The sequence below is a fragment of the Triturus cristatus genome, chromosome 8, assembly GCF_964204655.1.
Source record: "Triturus cristatus chromosome 8, aTriCri1.1, whole genome shotgun sequence".
NCBI classification, from domain to species: Eukaryota; Metazoa; Chordata; class Amphibia; order Caudata; family Salamandridae; genus Triturus; species Triturus cristatus.
Window position 1 is genome coordinate 301,168,051 of NC_140591.1, and position 21,145 is coordinate 301,189,195.

At 44.4% G+C, this 21,145-nt stretch overlaps 1 protein-coding gene across 1 annotated transcript in view; it reads right to left on the reverse strand.

Annotated features, from left to right (window-relative positions):
- CRYL1 (crystallin lambda 1) overlaps window positions 1–21,145 on the reverse strand; it is a 640,631-nt gene that overhangs the window by 67,862 nt on the left and 551,624 nt on the right. The gene's annotated exons all lie outside the window — the stretch shown is intronic.

Here is a 21,145-nt window from a genome sequence, read left to right on the forward strand (position 1 = left end):
TCCAATATGCCTCTTTACGAAACTGTTAATCTTCTTATCGGTCTTCTCTGCCAATTCTCAAAAGATCCTCTCCATGAACTCCTCCTTTCCTTCTAAAATATTTTGCCCAGGCTGTTCCATACTTTAATTCCTTCAATCCAACAATATCTCCAAAACAAAACACTTCCCTGCTTTCTCCTCCCAACTCCCACTCCTCACAGCTGATCGCAAGCTTTTCACTACAGGATAATGATCACCTCAGGCTACGAACGTTACTTCCCCAAACATGGCCGCCTTTGGCACAATGTAGATAAGTACAAGTCTGCCCAATCTGCTAAAACGGCTGCTGCACACACAAGCATACAGCAGCCCCATTCTGACAATCGTTCCTTCACTACGTGCGAGCCGTAGTAGCTCTGGCGGTGCTCGCCGGGAAACTGAATCGGTATGCCCTATGCGCCCTGCACGTCACAAGCCTCAGCTCGTGACTCCCCACACGCCACCTTCTTGCGCTACAAACAACCGGTAAGCCCTTCAAATCTTAACTGCCACAGCTGAATGTACCGCTACCTTCCTCTTTAATAAATTAATTTTCAAAATATGAACCCTGAACGTGCAACATGTCTCAACCTCAAACCCTGTTAAACATGCAACAGGTTACTAACAGCAAACCATAATAAATCTCTCCACATTGTTCTGTCTCCCTACATAATATTATGACCATTGATCTGACCTGAACATTCACATGAACGTATGTATATGGTTTGAGAAGCTGGCCGGGTATATGATGTACACTTATGTAAGTGAACACCTTGCACCACTCCAGACAACCCTTATGGTGATTTAAGAGTTCTTAGACAACCTTAGAAAGCTCTCTAAGTGGTAGCTGTGGAGAGCAGCCTTCAGGATTGGTCCAGAAAGTGTGTAAAGCAGCTTGTTTTACCAGAATGCAACCTTATAGTATAGATTAAGTGGAAAAGATCCAACCCAAGTATTTATAGAAATATGTATTTATTATAAAACTCTCTAGAATGTTCAAGTATCTCCAACGCGGAAATAAACACAATGCACACAATACTTTAGTTAGAAATGCAGTAAATAGCAGGATATACACAGTGGACCCCAGGAGGAGAACAAACCATATATTAAGGAAGTGGTATAAGAACCATGACTCGAGTCAGGACTAAGTCGAAAGGATGTAAAATCGCTGGGGACCCACAGAACCACCCAAAGTAAGTAGATAGGAACCCACGGAGAGCATGTGCAGTGTGAGTACACGACTGCGTGCTTTATACAGTTCTATGTGCAAGTCGCGGTTGGACTTGTAAAGATTAGGGACCCTTCCCAATGGACCCTGAAGAAACTCCTTGGGAGTTAATATGTTGGAGGGCCACCCCACCCGTGGATACCCTGGTACCCAAGTTACCTACACCAGGGACGCCAGGTGCATAGGGGTGAAGTGGTGTCAGAAACAGCTGTCTAACCCAATGGAGGACTTTAAGAATGTGCCGCTGCTGGAAGAGGAGAAAGGAATCCAAACATGGACTCTCGGCCCACCTACCGTGCCCTCCAACACCGACGACGCTGCCCACAGCCTCAGACGCTGGATCGAGGACTGCGCCAACACCCTTGCCCCGCTGAAGAAACCCCCCTGCAGACACACCAGCAAGAGGGCTAGCTGGTTCACCCTAGAACTCCTAGCCTCCAAGCAAGCTTGCCGGAAGCTAGAGAAGAAACGGCACAGTGAATAAACCCCGGACAGCCATGCAGCACACAAGGACGCCATCCGCAACCACCACCACCACCATCAAGGCTGCCAAGAGGACCTCCTTCAAAGACCGCCTTGACAACAACACACACGATAGCAAGGAGCTCTTTAACATCGTGAAGGAACTCTCCAACCCCAGCTCCAACACCAACGACATCCCGCCGTCGCAAGCCCTGTGCGACTCCCTCTCCACTTTCTTCAACCGCAAGATAGCAGACATCCACGACAGCTTCAACACCCAGACAGCAACACAATAGACTCTCCGCACATCATCGACCATGACCCCCTGCTAGCCTGGGCCAGCGTGAGCATCGATGACACCATCAAGACCATGAGCACAATCCACTCCGGCTCTCCGTCAGACCCATTCCCGCACCACGTCTTCAACAAAGCAAGCAGCTCCATCGCACCCCACCTGCGCAACGTCATCAACCTCTCCCTCAAGACCGCGACCTTCCCAGAGAGCAGGAAACACGCCGAGATCAACGCCCTACTCAAAAAACCCAAGGCAGACCCAAGAGACCTCAAGAACTTCCGGCCCCTCTCTCTGCTCCCGTTCCCGGCCAAGGTCATCGAGAAAATCGTCAACAGACAGCTAACCCGATACCTCGAAGAAAACAGAATCCTGGACCCTTCCCAGTCAGGGTTCCGCAGCAACCACAGCACCGAGACCGCCCTCATCGCCGCCACCAACATCAGGACCCTGCTGGACAACGGTGAGACCGCAGCACTCATCCTCCTAGACCTCTCCGCCACCTTCGACACTGTCTGCCACCGTACACTATGCGCACGCCTCCACGCCGCAGGGATCCGAGACAAGGCTCTGGAATGGACCACATCCTTCCTCTCAGGCAGAACCCAGAGCGTCTGCATCCCCCCATCCCGATCCGAAGCCTCCGAGATCATCTGCGGCGTACCCCAGGGATCCTCCCTCAGCTCGACACTGTTCAACATCTACATGACCCCGCTTGCACACGTCACCCGACAGCACGACCTCAACATAATCTCCGACGCCGACAACACTCAACTGATCCTCTCCCTCACCAAGGACCCCATCAACGCCAAAGCCAACCTCCAAAAAGGAATGAAGGCCGTCGCCAACTGGATGAAGATCAGTCGCCTGAAGCTGAACTCGGACAAGACGGAGGTCCTCATCCTCGGCTCCAACCCTTCAGCCTGGGATGACTCCTGGTGGCCAACGGCACTGGGGGCAGCCCTGACACCCACAGACCATGCACGAAACCTGGGAATCATCCTCGACTCAATGCTCTCAATGACCAAGCAAGTCAACGCCGTCTCCTCCTCCTGCTTCAACACCCTCCGCATGCTCCCCAAGATTTACAGATGGATCCCAACAGATACAAGAAAGACAGTCACCCAGGCCCTCGTCAGCAGCAGACTCGACTACGGAAACGCCCTCTATGCGGGAGCCCCGATCAAGCTCAAACGACTACAACGCATCCAAAACGCCTCAGCACGACTGATCCTCGACGTACCACGCCACGCCCACATCACCCCCCACCTAAGAAACCTGCACTGGCTCCCCGTCAACAAGAGGATATCCTTCAAGCTCCTCATCCACGCACACAAGGCACTCCACAAGACCGGCCCTGCCTACCTCAAAAGACGACTCTCCTTCTACATCCCCAACCGCCAGCTATGCTCCGCCAAGCTCTCACTACCACCGTCCCGCACATCCGAAGAACTACCACTGATGGGAGATCCTTCTCCCACCTCGCCACCAAAACATGGAACACCCTCCCACTGAGCCTACGACAGACCCAAGACCTGCTGACCTTCAGGAGAACCCTCAGGACCTGGCTGTTCGATCAGTAGCACCCCCTCCCCCAGTGCCTTGAGACCCTCGCGGGCATGTAGTGCGCTTTAGAAATGACTGATTGATTGATTGATTGATTCTTGAAGAGGAGTACCTGCAAGCAGAGGGGACAGAGTCTATGTCACTCGGGAGTGACCAGGAGACCGGGAAGACGAATGCCCTCTGATGTCGGGTGCTTCAGGAAAGATGACGATGACCTTGATTCTGCAGCTGCGAGGACCAGACGATGCAGAGGACGACCAGGACCCACATTTGAGCTGTACCACGAAGAATGTCGAGTGCTTAGGGGTCTGTGTCCGGCAGGTACACCAACAAGCCTTGGCAAATGCAACCCACGCAGGCAGTCAAGAAGGTGAAAAGTTGGGACCAGCAAGGTCCAGGGGACTCACCAAAAGCAGGGGAGTCAGGGTGGGCCCCAAGCAGTCAGGGGAGCCCAAGGGAAATAAAAGTGACCCTCAAAGGGATCCACAGGCCGGAGGCTCTGGAGTCGCAAGAGGACCTCGAGCAGCTCACCAAAGAAGCAGGCCACGGTGCCTACAAGGCGGTGTGGCTGAAGATCTTGGTGGAAGAAGTTGCTGGAGGTTGGGGCTACCTGGAGCCCAATGCACTTGTCGCAAAGTTACCAACAAGCATTTGCACTTGCAAAAGAACGCAGTGCACAGGGGTTCGGTTAATGTTGCACCCATGAGGGATACTGGCTACAAACTCGGTGAGACGACAGCTCGGGCCTCGGGAGACTTAGGAACCCACCACTTGTGTTGTTGAACCCTTCGGACTCCGAAGGAGCTCGGGATCAGCAGACTGGTCAGCAGTGTTGAGGTGCCTGTGAATGCAGTGACTCCTTCACTTCAAGGGAGATTTCTTTATGTGTTTTGGATGCTCCACAGGTCCCGCACAGATCCTGTATGGTGCACAGGCACAGACGATGCAGCAGACTGAAAGGGAGATGAAGTCCAGCGAAGTCCAGAGTGCCCAGACGTGAGAAGTGCAGTGGTGCCGGTTCTGAATCTTATCCCACAACGAATCTCGGGACATACACCCAGGTAAGCCCCTAAGTACGTGAGTCCCTTGCTCACTTTGCCACTGGATTCAAGCAAGCCTGGCTGAAGACGGCTGAAATGCCAGAAACCGGTCCTAGGAAGCTTGTTTCCGGTCCAGGGAAGACATTGCTTGGCAGTTCGGGCTGGACTGTTCCCATGAGGCACAGGGTCAGACTGATTTGCATATGGTCATGTCTGAACTGGGGTGGCAGAGTGGGCTAAAGAACGGTGATGGATTAAACCCAGATCAGTTGACTGGGGGTGAGTGCTTGCAATGTTCAACACTCCGTCCATCATTTCCTTTGGTTTTTGCTAAGCCCCTAAGTACCCCAGGGGAAGGGTTGGGAAGATTCAGGGGACCAAATGTGCCCCTCATGCAGACTTTCAGGCACTGGTAGACGCAGCCACCCAGTCCCAATACACTAAGTCCTGTCTGGGAGGTGGTCACACCTCCCTGTGACAGGATGCCTATTGTTCCACCTTCCTCTGCTCGAACTTGGCTCAGCAGCAGGAGGGCAGAAATGTGTCTCTGGTCGGCAGCAACCATTTTCTGCTGTCCGGGACTAGAAGGTTGGCACAGGGAACACTGAGAGCCTAATGGAGGGCTCTGCCAGTGCTTGGAATCATACCTCCCACACCGTTTACGGTATGGGGGTATGATTCCAACTTGTTTGATACGAAACATGATGGGGTTTGTTGCAGCCAGTTTTGCGATGGTCACCGCGTAATCATGCGGTGCCCCTGTATATAGTATTTGGCTGCTTCACTGACTATCCAGGAGAATGGACTACATAGGCTGCAGGAGTGTCCTGCTCATGCAGGGGCACCCTCTCACTTAGAATCAAGCACCCTGCCTTCAGGATGTGAAGGCCTGCTATAGGAGTGACTTATAGGTTTTAAGTGCAGTGACCCAAGATATAGTAAACCTATATCTTTAATAAGTGGTGCATGCACCAACTTACACAGGCTGCAATGGTAGGCCTGTAGTACCATTTTGAATGGTCTCTCATGGGTGGCACAATACATGCTGCAGCCCATTGGAGAGCTCTGGGGTACCTATGCCCTGTTTACATGAGTACCAAATACTAGGGACTGACAAGGGTACCCCAGTATCCAATCTGGGATGTATCTAAGTACTGAACACAACAATTTAGGGAGAAAGCAGATAGACTGGGGTCCTGATTAGCAGGATCCCAGTCAGACTAGTCAAAAACAGCATCACATAAAGCAAAAAGTGTGAGGTAACCATAAGAAGCAAATCCTACTTTCCTACATATGGCTTCATTCACTATTTTATAATTTAATTTTGAACATTCTTGATTGGGTTTCTATTTCATCTCTGGGACTGACTACCATGTCCTGGTATCTTCATGACTTGGTATCTTCTACCCTACAGCCATAAAGAAGGCCTAGGTTTGCAAGCCAATCGGGGGCGAAACACGTGTTGGCTGTGCCTCACAATAGTTTTGTTGGATTATTTTTCTTCATTGTTTCTGATACACTAAGAATCACCTCTCACATCTTTGATTTTGAGGAATAAATTTCAGATGTATTACAAGGATTTTTCCAATGTATTATGAATATAATCACTTGTCCAGGTACAATTTCCCATGTATGAGAAGTGTTTGGAGGAGTCTGGATGTCTCAGGCTCACCATGTGTCCTTCCCCACACTGTGCGTAGTAGATCTGTGAGAGATGCATACTGAAGAAAGGACCCAGGGGGGATCATATAGTCATCCACCAGTTTGTCCAATGTACAGAGAATCGAGTCAGTGAACATGTGTCCCCATGAGGTGACACCTCCTTTGGTCCAGACTGTCGATTCCGGTCTTGGGTCCTGTGCTGCGCAACCGGGCATCACCCAAAGAGGTAGTTCTGGGGCATAAGGGCGAAAGAGACGTTTCCTGTCCAGATAAAAGAACCAACAGGAACGTGCTGTAGACATAAGATTCCCTGGCTTCGTCGGAATTATAGTCTCTGAGCTCAGCAACCATTCTAGCACAGTAGTTGCGTGCAATCCAGTCGCCCAATGTCCCAGCTCCATTACGTTAAGGCCAGCGAGCCAGCGCATTGGCCACTGTAGTTATGTGGCTGCATAATAGTGTTCATAGTTTGAGGCTCCCAACCCGCCCTCGGACAATGGAGCATATTTTGCAAATTAGATCGGTTTCCTGCCCTTACCCCATATGAGAGCTATCAGTAGTGAACTAAGGTCTAGTTTGTTAAAAGTTGTACTTGATGTGTTACTGGATTTAGTCATGGTGGTGCACTGATAACAGTATTTGATATAGTGTGAAAGGGCATGCTGGTCAGTAATGTATTTGTAGGTGAATGTGTCTATCTTTCTTTTGATCCTAAGAGCAGGAACTTTGTACTGCAATTGGCATCTTTGCAAACTTTTTGCATATATTTTAAATGTTGAGCTCAATTGACAACTGCAGTTTTTGACTTTGTAGCGGTGAAGATCAATTTGTCCTTTGTGCCTCCACATTCTGCTCTATTGGGCCCTTCATGCCTCTAAACAGTGTTTCTATATTGTAATAGGCTTTTGGTTGAGCACAGAGAAGGACTGACTCTCTTTCTTCCCATCCATATTCTCTCTCTCTTTCCCTCTCTCTCATAGCTTAGTCAACCATGCCACGTAATTTGGTGCTCCCCTACTGCATAATTCCAGCAGCCCTGCCTATAGAATGCAAGCATTGACAAAACCAATCCGTCTCGGCAATCCAAGTGCTACAGGCGTTGACAATGTAAATGCATTTGTGTACGGCTCTGCACTGTTTTTATCGATATATTTTATTTATTTATTCATAAAGCGCAAACTAATACCCGAAGGCATCTAGGCGCTGGAAAACCTAGGGTGAAAAACTAAAGACTAGCGGCACTCAACCATCGCACTTATGGAATATGGGCTATTGGGAAAAAAGCCAAGTCTTAAGGGCCTTTCTAAAGGAGCGATACCAAAGGGGATAATGGACGGAGCGTTTGAGCAAATCAAACACTCACCCCCAGTCAACTGATCTGGGTTTAATCCATCATCATTCCACCACTCTAAAAGAGAGCAAGTCAGCAGAGTTTTTTACATTGATAGGAAGACAGTTCCATAATCTAGAAGGGGTGGTGACAAAACGTTTGCTCTCCCCCCCTCACCCCCTGGGCAAGCCAGAATCTGGGGTCCTCCACCAGATTTAAAGACGATGACCAGAGGTTTCTAGACGGAACCTACTTATGGAACTGGTATTTTCGATATTCTTGTCGGTCCTGGATAGTGGAGGGCTTTAAAAGCAATACAAAGGGCTTTAAAAATCAATCCTTTGCTCCACGGGGAGCCATTGGAAGGATTTAAGAGCTTATTTGGCTGAATGGTGTCTGGGGATTCCTAGCAGTAGTCGAGCCGCGGCGTTCTGAAGAACCTGTAGCTTGTTAAGGAGACCCTTCTGTAGACTAACACGGAGAGCATTACAGCAGTCTAACTTGGATTAGATAAGCGCAGAAACAGCAGTCAGTTCTTTTTAAGATCAAGAGGTATAAAAGGAACGTTTTTCCTTAGAATTTTTAATATAAAGAAAGTAGACACGGTAATGGCATCCACCTGCTGTGTCAAAGATAACTCCCAGATTATTTGCTTTTGACACTGGAATAGGGAGTGGGCCGAGTTCCTGAGGCCAACAGTCAGGCACTCTGCGTTGCCAGTAGTTGGTTTAAGTGTCTGATTTCTCTTAATGTCACAGTACACCATTCGTTGCTGCCTGGTTTCCTTTTATTGCTTCATCCTTCAGATTATTTGGGGTTATTGGTTGTAAATTATTCTTTGTATTTCCAGGTTATGTTCCATTGAAGCACTAGTACCCAACACTCACTTCTGTCCATAATTGTTCAGTCTCCCGTGCTTCGTTTAAGTTGTCATTGCACTAGTCCAGTGCCTCTGTAGATATTTGTGTTTCCTGATAGACATTGTTAGACACCGGTGATACCTTTATACCTTGGTTACACAGTCACAGAGGTGCAACTATTAACACTATAGTTGGATAGCTGCCTCCTTGTCTTTTTGTAGTGTCCGAGTACGTCCAGGAAACAGACTCAGTTTTCCTGTCTTTGTTGTGCTTGTCCTATGCTAGTAATATATAGGGTGGATTAGCTCCTTATATTAAGCTAAGTATGGATAGAGAAGTCTAGCTCAGCCCATCAAACTGAATGATTTCCATCATGGCAATTTAGGTTCAAAGCAGCTTCCTGACACAATACAGATGCCTGTTGAACAATGGCCCTTTCTGCAGGGTCATCCCAAACATTTTGCCTTCCTCTACCACTTTTTCTGACCTCGTTTTTGTAGGCGTCTAATCAGAGCTAAAGTGCATGTGCTCTCTCCTCTAAACATGGTATTATTGGCTCATACCCAATTGCCATATTTAATTTACTTTTAAGTACCCAGTACAGTGCACTACATATGCCCAGGTCCTGTAAATTAAATGCTACTATGGGCCTGCAGCACTGCTTGTGCCATCTACTTAAGTAGACCTCTAACTATGTATCACGCGTGCCATAGCAGAGCCAATCTGTGCATTTTACGCTGCCATTTCAACCTGGTAAAATAAACCTTATGCCAGGCACATACATATGTCACTCCTACGGAAGGCCATGGACAACCCAGAGGGCAGGGTGCAATGTATTTAAAAGGCAGGGTAGGTACTTTCACGTTTTACATGTCCTGGTAGTGTAAAACTCCTCAAGTCATTTTTCACTCCTGCCCGGCCTATCTCGCCCATAGGATAACATTGGGATTACCCTATTACATTTTATAAGTGTAATTTCCAGTTAGGAAAGATCTGTGGAGCGCTAAAAGCCAGATCTCCAGCAGGATTAAATCAAACAGAAATTTGATTACAAAATCTAAAAAAAAAAAAAAACAATCATTTCTCTATGATGACCGCAAACTTTCATGGCCACAGTATCACCCGGTCAGATAATGCCAACTATCTTTAGTTTGGCATACCTTTTTAGATCACTTAGTGCAGTGTTCACTACCCCACCAACACTGCTAGTGATAAATCGTATACACCGTATCAGTCCTAACCTCACATTTCTAAACTAGCTCCTGTGAATCGGAAATGAACGAATTTCAGTGGTTGTCTTACAGAGACAGTGGTTTGTATTCAATATGTTCAATTATGAATAGGTACTTTTCCTCACTAAACTCCATGCTGCACCTTAAATGCACTTATATGTGGAGGTACTGGGTGGAGATATATGTGGACTATCAGGTGGCATCAATTTTTGTTTACGGCTGGTATCTCTCCATATATATTCCCACTTATTAGGGACAAACCCCATGGAGCAGGGAATACCTATGCAGACCCTTGAGTTACTGGGAAGAATCCAGCAAGGCATCCCTCAGATTTAATTCACACATTTTACAACTGCACTGTCCTGAGGGTCAGGGCTAAGCAGGGGCCGGTGAAAAGACAAAGGTAGAGAGGTACGAGGAATACTCCCCCATTCCTTAGAGGGGGGTCAGGATGGGAACAGGGTGCAGTGCAGCCCACAACCAAGGCGATTTTTTCATCCAGATTTTCCTGTCAGTAAAGTCGGGTTTAGGCGTCTTGCACTTGAAAAATCCAGGTGCAAGCAACACTGATCCATTTATAATTGGGTGAAACACTGTCCCATCCAGGATCTTATTTTGGGTCATCATTTATTCCCTGAAAATGTCTACCACTAAACTGTGGAGTCATAGAAAAGCATGGCAAGGGTAGAAAGGCAATGACAACTAAGGGTCTAATTCACAACATCTTTCTGACAGCAACTGACTTACTCTCTACTAATAAGTGACGTTCTCAGAATTTTCACGAGTGTCACCATAATCATAGAAAAACTATTTGTTAACAGGCCCATGTTTGCTCCCTGTCCAGAACGTATGAACCCCAAGCGTGCTGTGTTGTCTGCTCAAACAGCACCAATATGCCATCTGATTGCCAAAAATTTGCAGAATACAGAACTATTAGAATTAAAAGGTCAGTGGTCCTGTGTGAATACACTTTTCAAATTAAAAATTTTTGAGCAACGCCATAGTATTTTATTTATTATGATTATATTTTATCATCAGGTTACATACATTACTAGTGACATGTAATACAAAGAGGGTGATGAAAAAAATGATGCATTTCGAATGTACGTATTCTTTCCTCCTTCATAGCCCAACAAAAAACAAGAGTGGTAGCTGTATTCAATGTTTATAAAAGCATAGCTTAAATAGCTAATCTCACTGATAACAAGGATAATGCACTTGTAGGAAGACAGACAGGATATCTGACATGTTCGTGATGGAGTACCCATCCACGGAACTCTAAATCAGGCCTTAAGTCTCAGTTGATGGGGATACAGATTTATCGATCAGCACCAGATCTCATAGAGGGAAATCTGGGCAGGTCCATAAGTTCGCTCCGAACCCAGGTCACTTTCTGGTCCTCCCTACCACTTTCGGTGATGGGCCGGGTGGCGAACTCGAAAATAGTGGTCCTGCCCCGTCTCCTGTATTTTTTTAATAACTTACCGGTCGTGATTCCGACTCCGATGCTTAATTCCCTGAACACTATACTCTCCGCTTTGATATGGGGTAATGGCCGCCATAGAGTAGGGCTAACCAAGCTGCAATTGGACACAGATAAGGGCGGGCTGGGTGCTCCTGACTTCCGGGCATACTGCTATGCGGGCCAATTGCAATGGCTCTCTTATTGGCAGGCAGGGTGCAATTTACAGGAAATAGATTTTTCCTCTGCAGATATGGACCGAGGACGGCTCCACACTCTGCTTCTCCCGCAGGATAAGATCTCGACAGATGCCCCACTGCTTTTGCACACAGCGCTCACCTATTGGAAAAAAGCCACTCACTACACACGTAGTTGCCTCCCCTACTCTGACACTACTCCACTTCTTGGGATCCCTACTTCCACTGGTCTACTCACGAAAAGACGACTGCTTCCTTGGGCGGAGGGCAGTGTAACCACAGTGGGTGACTTATTTGATGATGGCAGGCTTATGGACCGTGATAACTTTGTACGGCGCCAGGGAGTCACGGATACCTTGTACCTATTACATGCTGCATTCGTGCAATATGTGGAAAAATACTGGGCCCCGCGCAGGGAGGAACCCCCACGCCACTAAATGGTCTTTATGACCTACCTGATGGGCAACGGCCGCCACCTTACCAAGTGGCTTTACAAAGGTATTACCGCTCACACCAGAATCCCGCTAACGGACCTACGTAATAGATGGTTCGTAGACCTGGGGACTGTCCTGACAGATGGGGACTGGGACAGAGCATTAGAATAGCCTAAGAGAATTCCACGGAACGCCAAATTCAAATTCATCCAATACATGGTTTTACACAGAGCGTATCTTACCCCGCACCGATTGCAATGTATCTTTCCGGTCACACAACACTATTGTCCTAGATGTAAATTAGAGGATGCTGACTTGCTACATATGCTGTGGCGCTGCCCCGTGCTTACCCATTATTGGTCAAAGGTATTATCCCTGCTTATGGCTGCGGCTGGGATCCCTGTCCCAGACACACCTGCAGTGTGTCTTCTGGGACTGATACGACGCCCCAAGGCGTTGTAGATCTGTCTTTGCTCCTGGCTAAGCGCTCCATTACAATGCGGTGGAAATCGGCCACAGCACCACAGCTTTACGGCTGGCATGGGGAAGTAGTGAGATGGGGTGGAGCGGAGAGTGCTGCCATTCGCCGGGAGGAAGCCCGGGGTTTGCGCAAAGGAGTTATCTCTTTAGATTGGGACAGCCTTCTGGAAGCATTCAGGGCCTTGGCCCCGCCACCTGTGCCGGTAGCCCGAATTGTTGTATCACCTAGCCCCAGCCCTTCAGGTTCCATGATTATTGTATTCCATTGTTTTTTGGATCTTGCGCCATAGGGAGCGTATATACATACACTTTAAATGTTTCTGTGCAGTCGGGAGTAGACAGGAGCACACCTTGCCATATGCGCTACGAGTGGTTGGTGCCAGACGACGTGGGGGAGGGAGGGTTGGGATAGTTGTATCTATATGTCAAAACCGCACTGTACATGATAATGCCAGTATACTGTACGATGATTGCGATGTACTATGATATTGTGTATCTATCACATGTCGTAATTGATGGGTTGTAAATTGAAAATTGAATAAAATATGTTAAAAAAAAAAAAGTCTCAGTTGATGTTCCGCCCATTTCCAGACAAAAAAAGGAATCTAACCAGACTGTGAATATTTTTTGTGACTTCTCTGTAAACATTACCACATGTCTAAGACAGAATGATATGGCATCGGACCAGAAGCATCTAGAACGGTGCACTGCAGAAGACGATGCTTGCCTACTCAAGACTACGGAATCTCAGACCATCATGACCAGATGCAGTACAGGAGCAAACTGAAGACATGGCTCCTTGACATTTCTAAAGGTCACTTCTGTACCTTATCAGTAGCACAAGCTGCACAATAAACCGGACCCTTACCAATACCAGTAAAGAAAGCAAGGAACCCAGGAATTATCTTTGATGATAAACTCCACTTTCATCATCAAGTAAAAGCACTCTCATCTTCCGTGTTTTATACACGGAAATTAACAAAGAAGATATGTCCACATATCCCTAATGAACTTCAAAAAACAGTTGTCACTTCTCTAATCCTGGCCAAAATAGACTACGGAAATGCCCTCTTTATTGGCTTCGGGAAAAGTTGTTACAAAAACTCCAAATGCTGTAGATTGCCTCACTGGAATTACAATACATAAGTCGGCGGCTCAAGTGTTGGTCAATTTGCACTGGCTACCTTCAACAACACGACTGGAGTTTAAGACCTTGTGCATAAACTTCAAAGCACTACATAGTTCAGGACCAAGCTATTTTCGCTCAAAACTTGCCTGGTACTTCCCGGGCAGAAGGCTTAGAAACTCCTACGCAATGCTATCATCCCCTGCAAGAGCAAAACGTGCTACCTGGAGTGGAAGGAGCTTTCTATTGAAAGCAGCTACCCTATGGAACGGCCTACCGATTGCTATCAGGAAATGCTCTGACTTCCTGGCTTTTCGGAAGTCAATAAAACCTGGCAGTTCAAACGTTAGTTTTTCAGCAGCAATCAATCTCCCTCTCAGTACTGAACGAGAGAGCAGCAGCTTCAAGTTTTTAAAGCAGCACCAGTTCTTTTAAGGAAGACGGGCAGCTTAAAAAAATCTAATTGGAAATGCAAACCCAGGAATAGCTATCTACAGTTCCTAGCAGGCCACCATCCCTCTGTTTATAGCCAATCCTAGGGGGTCGCCTTTCTCCATCTGTTTGCAAGGCCTTCTATACATGGGAAATTGGCCCATTTGCAACCGCTAAAAAAGTGTGTGGTATGTACAAGCCCTATTTTGCGAGCCGGTAACCTATTACTGACCAGCAAAATAGGGTTTGCGAGTCGCTATTACGAAGGGGCGTGCCAAGGGCGTCCCTCCCCAATAGCGAGTCGCACAAATATGTATGATTGTTTTGCAAAATACTCACAGTTTACCACCTACTTCAAGTATGAGGTAAGCCACTGGCAAACGGGAAGGGGTCCCCAGAGGACCCCTTCACTTGTGTGTTTGGCAGGGACATTTTTTTTTAAGAGGAGGCAGTGGTCCCAGGGACCACTGCCTCCTCTTAAAAAATTACATTGAAAGATTTAATTTTTCTTTTTTAAATGCAGCCAATTTTCCTTTAAGGAAAACGGGCTGCATTTAAAAAATACTGCTTTATTTAAAAAGTAGTCATTGCGATCTGCCTCATTAATATTGATGAGGCTGATCATTTGCAACCCCATTAGGAATCGCAAACAGTGTCTGAGACACTGTTGTACATTCCAATTTGTAACTCGTAAAATGGAATGGTCATACATCTGGCCCCAAGTTCCATTATTGAGAATGTAGCAACAAAGAACGTTTGCAAAATTTTCATAATCAATGATGATTTGGCTACATTTTAGGATTTACAAGTAAAGAATAAACATGTACGGAACTAAGATGTCCGCTCTCTAACGTTCCTCTGGAGCATCAAGGAAACGTCTATCAATGGAATGACGGCTATTCGGCACCTCGCTACAACATACTTAAGCGAGAACGTGTCGGAAGCTCCCAGGAGCTTCCTTATTCCGGCCGCCATTTTGTGAGCTTTACAGCTTGTTTTTTTTTTTCTTTAGTCTTCTTACCCCCTCAGGAATAAGTTTGCATCTGGTCAGCATGTTTCTTCAGTACCGAGGCAAAGGCTGAGGAAATTCTCTCTTTTCTTCGCTTCCTGCTTCTTTCATGGAAATTACTGGTCATTCGGATTTTTTGTGTAATATTTTTCTGACAGACTCACTTCAAGGGGCTTTGTCAAGAATTTACTGGCTGTCTTTTTGGCATGCTTTTACTGTGATTCCTAGCAACATTTAGTCACTAAACTCTCCTCATCAGCAGTTGCACATCTATTATATCTGGTGGCTAATTGAGGGAAACTCCAGTGTCTCCTGTTGGTGCACAAGCCTGTACAACTATGGAGTCTGCGCATTCAACTAAATCTTCGGCCTTCATCAATTCCACTACCAACGGTCACAAAGACTCTGGAGGTAATGCTAATAAAAGGGTAAAAAAAATCCCTCCTCTCCGAACAAGTCACCGTTACCTTTTCACATTAGAGGATATCATGGATGAGCTGAGGAATATAAGACCCTTTATGGCAGACACTACTGCATCACTCCAAAGAATTGAGGATAAGTGGACTCATGTGGATGCAAGGCTCTCAGAGGTTGAACAAAGGATTAGTAAGGCTCAGGATGTTGTTGTTAAGGTGGATACCCTATCTAAAATGTTACTCACCTCAAGGAGCTGCCTGAAGATTTGGAAAATCGTAAACAGCGACATCATTTACGAATTTATGGCATTCTAGAAGGTTCTGAGGGCCCTGACATGATTGAATTCTTGAAAACTCACATCCCCAAAAAAGTTGGCTTGCTGAAACCTGCGGATCTCAATATTCGGAGGACTCACAGGATCGACCCTTTCCACGCATCATCTTCAAACAAAAGGCTGGGAATAATTGTGTACTTTCTTCAATACTCTGACTTAATGATGGTTCTTACTGCGGCCAAGCAACGTAAACAAATGTTATGGTACAGGTCAAAAAGTTTTTTTTAATCAAGATGTCTTAAAGTCTACTGCTAATCGCAGGAAGGAGTTTGTGGATCTTAGATCGACGCTTCAATCTATGAATGCTCATTATGTCCTTATTCACTCTTGTTTTTTCAAGTTCACATACAAAGATAGGACATACACATTTGAAGACCGGCGGAACTTAGGAAATGTATTCATATGCATAAAGGAGAAGATATGGAACTAACTAAAGTTTAAAATGTTTTATATTTTTAAACTTAACAACTGATTTCTCTTTCTTTTAATTGCAGGACCCCAAATCCCTCTTATATCAGTGACGCTGTATTTGTCCATTATTGTATACGTATCCAATGTCCACGTTTTGTCCTGATGTGCTGTTTTCCTATTGCTTGGTAAGTACATATGATGCTGTGTTGGTCAAGTTTTAATATTTCCTCACAACGTCTTTCTATTTGTTTTTGTTGATATCAATTTTCTTTTAACCTCAATGTTTCCATTTAAAGCGTTATCTGTATTTCTCGTTTTCTCGTTCCCCTGTCTCTTTGACATTATCTGTTACTACACTTTACTTGCATGGCTAAAGCTCTTTGGCTTTCAGTCATTTCTCTTGCATATATTTGTCTGAGGAGTTTGTATTCTCCTCATACCTTTTTCGCTTTTTTCTCCCTCTCTTATTCTACCTCCTTTCTTATCTCTCTCTTTCCTCTTTCTTCTTTGTTATGCAGTAAATGACTCGATAAGCAACTCTGTTTTTCTGGTTCTCCATTACTTTTAACTGGTTTTAGATGGATGGGAGGATGTCTACGTTCTTTCAAACTAACCCTTGTGTTCTATTTTAAATTAATGTCTACAATATTATCTACAACAACTTCTTTGTCTGTGGGTAATGTTGTTTACTTGGATCGCCACTACTTTTTCTTAAAATTGTTTTGGTTTGCTACATTTTATAGTTCCTATTGGTTTCTTATTTGTTCTTTTATAGCTCTTCATTTATCGCTTTGATGAGTAGTTTTACGATTTGTTTCCTGGAACGTTAACGAAATCCGTAACCCAGTCAAAAAACAAAGAGTGTTGTTTTATTTATCAAGGTTGAAATGTCAAGTAGCTTTATTACAAGAAACACATCTTAAAGAACAGGACTTTGACTCCTTCCGTAAACAATGGGTTGGGAAGGTATTTTGTTAATAATAAGAATGGTGTTGTAATATTATTTCATAAATCGTTATGTATTCATTTGCTAAATGAGGCCAAAGATGACAATGGGAGATGGCTTCTATTAGAGATTAAGATAAATAATACTCGGATCTCTATCTGTAATGTTTATGGTCCTAATGGTGTTGATTTAGTATTTTGGAATGCATTCTCCACTCTTCTTTCCCCCTTTGCATCTGAAAATCTCATTGTAGGTGGTGACTGTAACCAACTTATGGACCCCTTTTTAGATCGGAAATCCCAAATTAAGTTTATTCCAAATAATATGCATAAGACCTTTCACAAAGCTATCGCCTTTAGAGGGCTGATAGATGTTTGGAGAATCTCTTACCCAGATACTCTGGAGTTCTCTTTTTTCTATCCTGTGCATAGATTCCACTCTAGAATAGACTATATTACTTTCACACAACCTACTCTGCAATTTTTTACGCATGCCAAGATGGGTTGAACACTTATTTCAGAAAACGCCCCTGTCATAGTAGACATTGACTACCCCACTCCTATGTTCACTTCACGTAGATGGAGATTTAATAATATTCTTATGCTGGACAATCAATTCACAGAGCAGTTTGCATCATTTGTGCAGGAATTTTTTGATAATAATCTCCCCTCAGACTCGCAGATGAATTTTATCTGGGACTCAATCACACCAACACTCTGTCTAAACTTGTTAAGGCAAAAATGCAATACAACAAGCAATGACGTCTGTGAATGTTCACTTAAGTTTAATGCTAAGATGTATGGAGGTCGGAATAAGACTGGCAAATCTCTAGCTAATTACCTTGAGATTAAAAATCAAAAGACTAAAATTGCAGCTATAACAGACAATGCTGGGGTTAGGCATGTTAATGACTCTAAAATACGTGAATGCCACAACAATTTATATACCCCTGAGGACTCCCCTTCACAGGACCAGATAGATGCTTTAATTCAATCTATTCCTAAATCACCTGAAAATAATATTGATTTATCCTCTTTGGAAACTCCAATTTCAGAGCAAGAAATTTCAAATGCTAGGATTCATCTGCCAAAGTACAAAACTCCTGGGCCTGATAGATTTTCTGTGCGCTTTTTTAAACATTTCAAACAATTGCTGATTCCTAAGTTGTTGCTTCTTATTACCCATTTTTAAACCATGGGAAGGACACAAAGCTCTTTCACTCAAGCCATGCTTTCTTTGATCCCTAAGAAAGGCAAGGATCCCTCTCAAAGCAGCAACTACAGACCTTTTTCATTGACTTAACACGGACTGTAAGATTTTTGCTAAATTATTAGCACTCCGTATTAACACAAGTTGTCCCTCACTTGGTTGATATACATCAATCGGGGTTTGTCAAGGGTCGCTCTATCATGGACAACTCTAGAACTTTCCTTACCATAATTCATCAGATCTTCAAGTTGAATTCCGCTGTGGCAGCTATTACGCTAGATGCAGTAAAGGCATTTGATCGTGTGAACTGGGAGTTAATGTTTGGAGCACTGAAATGGCACGGCTTTAGTCCCCATTGCCCTCAATATATTAAGTTATTATATTCAGATCCTTACACTTCTATTTGGATTAATGGCCAACAATCCAGTTACTTCTCTCTTCGCAAGTGGACGAGACAAGGTTGTCCTTTATCCCCATTATTGTTTATTTTATCTCTAGAACCCTTTCTGGGAAAAAATAGTCGTTCCTCACAATTCACAGGTTTCCAATTTAAAGATATAGACATTAAATTCACTGCTTATATGGATGATATTTTGTTAAACCTTACTAATCCAAGCACATCCAATCCGAATTTTTCTCACTATTACAGGAGTACTCTATAGTTTGAGTCTAAACTTAATATAGACAAATCAGAGGTCCTACCTCTTACTAAATATTGCCTCCCAGACATGTTCAAAGACACAGGGTTTGCATGGAATTCAATAAGTATAAAATGCTTTTGTATTTTATATACAAATAACATTAAAGATACTATTAAAATTAATCTAAATGAAATCATTACTAAAGTCTCCGCTTTGATATAGAGCTGGTCCCTGGTATTTTTGACCTGGTGGGGTAAACTAGCCACAATTAAGATGATGTTGCTACTGATAGTTAATTTTTATTTATCTATGTTGACAATTTCTCTCCCACTTTCTTTCTTCAAAACTGTTAATCACTCACTCATCAAATTCTTATGGAGCAATCGCAAGCCCAGAATTTCATTAGTTCGTCTGCAACAGTCAAAAGAAAGTGGAGGGGTCAATTTTACCAATCTTAAACGATATCATTCAGCCTTTACGTTGAAACAAATTTGGACCTCCATTGCGCATACCCCTCAAGAAGAATTGACTACTTGGGGCCAACTGGAATCGGCTCAATGTACACCATTTTCATTAAACAAGGCTGTTCTTCTCTCTCAACCCCTCAAGACCTTTTTCTCCCCAATACTTATCCACTCTATAGCTGTTGCTAAACCTCTAATTGTCTCTTCTAACTCCTGTATGGATATTTTCTTGCAAACTCCCATTTGGTACAATAAACACTTGAAATTAAATAACAGAGTTCTCTCTTGGAAAGAATGGATTAACAGAGGCATTATTACCATTGGCCATATACTGAATGACGGCTCTCTTATGAATTTTAATGAGATTCAGGAAAAGTATGACATCTCTTCGTTTCATGCTACACATTACCTTAGTCTTAGGACTCAGGCTTCTCTCCCTGTACCAGTAGGCCAATTCCCATCCCTTAACCCCTTGTATGCTCATGACGAGCCCAGCTTGTCATGAGGCACAGTGGAGCTGTGCTCATGACGAGCTGGGCTTGTCATAACAGTCGCGCCACTCCCACGCGTAATTGATTCCCTGCCTGTGCGGGAGAATCAATTAGTGGGCGGAGTTGTGACGAGCCCAGCTCGTCATGAGCACAGCTCCACCATGCCTCATGATGAGCTGGGCTCGTCACGAGCACAGCGCCGCCGCCCCCCCGCGCCGCGGGGGAATTACCCCCGCGGCGAAAGGGTTAATTTAGATTTTTCCTCTCATATGAAAGCTTCTGGTGTTTACAGGATTTTGTCTTGCCCCTCTGATTGGAGGTCTAAAACCAAAGTGGAGCTCGCATGAGAAGTAGACCTTAATCAGGAGCGCTCTCTCCAGACATGGGAATCCACTTGGGTTAAAATTCATACCTCATCTCGCTCATCAATCACAACACAAACACTATATTATCTTTACAATAGGCTTTTTCCCACGCCTGCGGATCTTCACAAATTTAAGTTGACAGATAATGCAAAATGTTGGTCTTGTTCGCAAGTTAAGAATGATCTCTTACATATGTTTTTTCTTTGCCCTCCTGTTAAGAAGCTTTGGATGCTCATATGGAAGAAGCTGAATTACATTTTATCCACGTCCCTTCCTTGTGATATTATACATATTTTCTTAGGAGGTTCCTCTTTTGTTTGGCAATCCCAGGGTATGGTAGGAAAGCTCATAGACTTGTTCATTACGTTAGCCCTCCAGATTATCACTACAAATTGGAAAGATTCCACGAAAATGTCTTTTACTGGTTGGTGGAATTTATTATGCCATCATCGTAAACTGGATCGTGCATATGCCACCTCTATTCCTTTTTTAATTAAAAAGGATCTGCTATGGTCACCACTTACATCTTTCCTATCCAGACAATCTGTTCAATCCACATCCATTGTTACCAATTATGAACCATCATAAATGTTATAAACTTTAGCAGGTTAATACTGTTCTTTTTGTTTTTTAAGAATTGTTGCTGTTGCTTAATACATGTTGTCTCTCCCCCCACCCCAGTTTCTCCTTCTTCCTCTTTATGAACAATTTAAATGCATTCACGATGGTAAAAGGCTTATCTTTTTAATTTCAGGATACATATATAAATATCAGTTCATGCATGGCTAACCCTTGTTGGCTGTATATTCAGATTTTGCTTTTGTCCACTTCAGATTAATGGAGCTATCGATTGTTCTGTTTTCATTTACCCAGTAATTTTGCCTGAATTTAAGTGTTTGTACATGTTGTCTAATTGCTGTTGTTATATAATTTCAATAAAGCATTCTAAATAAAAAAAAAAAAAAAAGAATAAACGTACTCCAATGCATTAGTGAAGAATTGGCTAGAAAGGCAGATAACAATACTCTTTTTTGCAT